Source organism: Silene latifolia, chromosome Y (genome assembly GCF_048544455.1).
Source record: "Silene latifolia isolate original U9 population chromosome Y, ASM4854445v1, whole genome shotgun sequence".
Classification (NCBI taxonomy): domain Eukaryota; kingdom Viridiplantae; phylum Streptophyta; class Magnoliopsida; order Caryophyllales; family Caryophyllaceae; genus Silene; species Silene latifolia.
Genome location: NC_133538.1, coordinates 418,990,775 through 418,995,855, shown reverse-complemented (window position 1 = coordinate 418,995,855; position 5,081 = coordinate 418,990,775). Strand labels below are relative to the sequence as shown.

General features: G+C 36.2%; 1 non-coding gene across 1 annotated transcript; it reads left to right on the top strand.

The window, feature by feature from the left end:
- Positions 1-221: 221 nt before the first annotated feature.
- On the top strand, positions 222-328 carry LOC141637002 (small nucleolar RNA R71). The gene has a single exon (XR_012541567.1). It is a non-coding gene; the product is annotated as a small nucleolar RNA R71 (small nucleolar RNA).
- Positions 329-5,081: the final 4,753 nt, after the last annotated feature.

The window sequence follows — 5,081 nt, the reverse complement described above, 5'->3', positions numbered from 1 at the left end:
GAGCACCCAATTGAGTAACGGTGTCCACTTCATACTTTCCTCCTCTAGTAGCCTTGCGAGGCCTACTATATTGTGAATTATGGACCGCCATTTCCTCAATCTTGTTCCATGTTTGATTGTCATCAACTTCGGTGAACATTCCGTTTGATCCCATATTGAGAATGTTCCTTGAATCTTCATATAAACCATTCCAAAATTGTTGCACTAAAAACCATTCGCTAAGTCCATGGTGAGGACATGAGCGACAAATACCTTTGAACCGCTCCCAAGCTTCATACAAAGATTCTTCATCCCTTTGCTTAAAACCCGTAATTTGAGCTCTTAGCATATTGGTCTTTTCTGGTGGGTAGAATTTTTTGTAGAAAGCTAGATCTAGCTTCTTCCAAGAATCTATTCCAAGGGTGGCCTTATCAAGGCCCTTCAACCATTGCTTTGCGGTGCCGATTAACGAAAAAGGAAATAAGACCCATCTTATTTGGTCTTGAGTCACGCCCGTTTGAGAGATAGCTTCACAATAATCGCAAAAGGTTTCCATATGAGAATGAGGGTGCTCACTAGGCATTCCCCCGAATTGGCTCCTCTCAACTAGTTGAATGAAGGCGGACTTGGCAATAAAGTTTCCGGTAAGATGTTGTGGGGTAGGAGTACCATTTGGTAAATCCTCCTCGGTGGGTATAGAGTGTGACGAGAATTTAGGCATTGTAGGTGGATTTTGTGTGGTATTGTTTAATGGGTTCTCTTCTCCTTCTATTGCGAAAGGATTGACAAACTCACTAGTGGGTTGAACAACTTCACCAACACCTCCCAAATTCCTCCTAACAAGTCTCCTATTATTCGTCAAGGTTCTTTCGATTTCACGGTCAAAAGGTAACAAATCTCTTTGTAACCTTCTAGACATGCAAAATATCAAACAACTCGAAAACAATTAGAACAAACCTTGAGGAGTTTTACTTCCCCAAGGTGAAAAAGACACAACTAAAAACAATAAAAGAAATCTTAAATCAATTAAACACCATCCCCGGCAACGGCGCCATTTTTGATCGAGTCCATTTCGTTTCACAAATTAAGCATATGTGGTCGTTGGTCAATGGTCGATACAAAACACAATTTATACTTCACAAACAACTCTACAATTAGTAAAGAGGCAAGTAAAGGTCGGATCCCAAGGGACGGGTATTGAAATGAGAATTCTATTGTAACTAGTAGTGTCTAAGGGGTGTCACAAATTGGGTTGATGTAGAAGGTTACTAAACTAAAATAGCAATAAAAATAAACTAGCAAGATGAATAAAATAAGGGGTGTAAACAATTGATTAAAAGCACTAGGGTGTCATGGGTTCATAGGGGAATCATGGGATATGATCATACAAACATGTTCTCAAATTATAAGCAAGCAATTATTGTTGTGATGGATTGAGTTGGGTTATATCTTACAATCCTAGGAAAGTTTGGGTCCCGGAGCGAATCGATTAGATTGTACAACACCTACAAGTCGACTTAATCTTTCCTACTCAACACATGCATGGTCTAACAAGACTCGAGTTGGGTTATGTCTTACAAGTCAAGTTGAAAGGATAGAAGATGATAGTAAATGCAAGGATTCATAGGCTTAGCATTTCATCAAATATAACATGTGCATGTATTAAGATCAAAACAAGCAAGCAAATAAGATATGAAAGCATATTAATTTAAGCATGAATCATTCCCCATGTTGGTTTCCCTAATCACCCATTAAACCCTAGCTAAGAGACTACTCACTCATTATCATATTGATCATGCTAGAAAGGTTGTCAATCATACTAACATAATGAAACATGATGAATAAATGAAAGTAATTAGCAATAATTAAAAAGGGATTAAGAGATTATACCTACTAATGATTCCAATAATAAAGCAAGAATAATAGATGTACTTGAATCCTAGATTGAGAGGTTGTCAATCTCCCAATAATAACCCAAATAATCTTCAATTACCCAAAATAAAGTAAGAACAAGAGAGAGATTAAAGAACTAAAACTTGGATTAAAACTTGATTAATATTTGATTACAATATTGAAGAGAGATTTGATTGATATTAACTACACTAATTATTGATAAGAAGAACATGCTCCTCTAATTAGACTAATGGGGTATTTATAGTGAAAATTAGGGAGGATGCATTAGGGTTAACTAAGGGCTAAACTAGTAATTACACTTTTTAAGTTGAGCAAGGAGACTCCGGTATTCTCCGAGAGAAGGGCTTCTCTTATCGTGGCTTGAAGAATGAAAACGTCTTTGTCATCTGAAATCCGTGCGGATGGGAGTCGGGACGGCCGGATCTGGGCTGGAGAATCCGAGCGGATCCTTGGGCAAGACGCTCGGATTGGCGAGGGGGAATCCGAGCGGATTCCTTTGAGGGACGCTCGGATTGGGCTTGGGCGGACGGACGGATTGTGTACAATCCGTTCGGATTGTCTGGCAGCATCTTTTCTTCTTCTTTTCTTCCCTTTTCTTCATGAATTCCTTGGGGATTTCCTTGGGGACTCAAGGATCCTTTCTCAACTATGCTCTTCTACTATGCTATGTACAAAGGCCTTCTAGTCTTGTCTCTCCTTGATGCTTGGTCATTGAATACAATCAATTTAGCCTCGTTTTGCCATGAAAATGCAAGATTCTTACTCCTTTCCTACCAAGGGATCAAAATCTCAAAGAATATGCAAAACAAAAAACTAAAGATAAGAAATGACCCAAATAGGCACTAAAAAGCATGAAAACAATGGTAATTCGGGGGCTAAATATGCGCCAATTATGGTCACATCAATACGTTCTGAGGAGGAGATCCGAACTAGGCGTGGTAGCAATAAGGGTAAGGTGAAGATGTATCCCGAGAGAAAGGCAAGGGTAGGATGGAAGAGTGAAGACCTCCACCCTTTTTTATTATTATGGTGTATTAGGGTGTGTTTGTGTGTTGTATGGCTATTATGTTGTATTAGTTATATTGTTGTTGTTAGGTTCATATACCTATTATTAGACTCTTCTAATAGTGAACTAATTAACTTTTTAATTTATGTTCTTAAGATCTAGTGCATGCATAACAAAATAAGAGATTTATAAGAAAAATAATGTCCCTTACATTATTATTTTCAGATTTATGAGCACAAGTAAGGTCTCCTACTTTCACTTGTTCTTGATCTATAATGAGTATTAGGATGATCCTCCAAAACTCTTAATTAAGAGCTCTCCTCTTGATTGCACCCATGATTTAACCCTTATCACTACTAAATGATATTTGCTAGATATTTATTTAGTAGTCTACCTTAAAATTGATTACTAATACTCATATATTACTCTAATAATATTAGTAATCTTATTGAACAAATTCATTTTCTAAAAACTTGTTTTACAGAGAGTTGGAGAGAAATGTAAGAATGACTGCATGAATAAAATGAATGGTGTAATAAAAAGAGAACAAAAATTCTCTCATAAAGAGAGGAGGGAGCCGGGTACAACATGCCAAGGATGGCATCTTTTCTTCTCTTTTTGTTCTTTTCAATATTGTAGGTGTAAGGCTATGTCTCAATAGTAATGATTATAATAATTTTAACCATTAAAATAAATCACCCATTATCCTCTATAACCTACAATATTTCGGTCCATATGTATAAAATGGACTACCATTTTATTTTGTCAATTTGTCAATTTTCACACAATATGTCACATGTAGTATGTTACATGTTATTAATTAATTTAATGCATATTTATCAAATAAATATCATTTTATGAATTAATTGAATTACATATAAAAAATTGACTAGTGATACTTGATCACATAAATAAAATGGGTCATTTAATTATAATTCACAACATCTTGTAATTATAATTAACCATTCATTCTTATCTCAATTGTTTCTCAAACAATAATCAATTTTAGTAATAAAGTATTTCAATTAATAAAATAAATCTTATTTAATCCCATTATAATAAGATATTAATATTTTCTCTCACAAATTGAATTGTTCAATTTTAAGGAATTGATTAACTTGTATCGTCATACAATTAATCAACTTTACTGATAAGGGAATCCTTTAGGTGTGACCTTAAGGGATCAACTGACCACCACCGTCCCATGACAGTAACGTCAAACTCTAGCAAGCCAATCGTTACCGATTAATGTTGATCAGTTGACTATAAAATGAATCATCCCTTTCGTATTCTTAATATGAGATTTAATTATGATATTAAATCATGTGATCGCACTATTGTTGAGGACACATATTCCAACAATCTCCCACTTGTACGAGAGAAGTATGCATCACCAATTCTCTTGTCCTATTACAATCTCCCACTCAATGCAATGTGTCTCTCAGGTCGTACTTGCATTTGATCATATCTTGAGTGGTTTCCTCGATCTGGAGAGTAACTGTCTGACCGGAATTATCTACCATAGATACCTTCCGAGCGTGGCCACGCATTTCCAGTTCACTACTCCTCGAGTGGTCTTGAGATTTCAAACAACCCTGACAAGAGGTGGACAATTCCTATCGCACTATTACCTTTGTTCAGCCACAGTTCATCATAACCCAAAATATACCCATTTGACCTCATTTACGACAGTCGTAGAGTATAAATCAAAGCTAATCTGAAATTTGTGCCAACTTGGGCGAATAGTCTCTAGTCAAAATAATTGACTCATGAGAATACTATAGTAGCTCTTGCCACAACCAGGCTTTATGAATTACTAGAACTCTATAAGCGGTCATCGCCGACGAGTGTCCCATACGATACCGCCTATGTGATCGACTAGTCATCCCATATGACTCTATGGCACATGAACTTGCCATCAATCGCATCACACTCTAGTCACTTCAAGACATCACCTCATACAAGTAACTAGGGGAGAATACCATGTCAATCCAGTTCACTTTAATGGGGTTCAATTTGTCTCTACAACCCATTTGGAGACGACAAGGTAACGGGTGAGTTTAATGAAACTCAAACGATAAATGTGATTATCATATATGAATAGTCAATACACTATTACTACTTCATATCTCATAATCTATAGTTTACCATTAACACTAGTTAAAATGCAATAAAAGCTTGG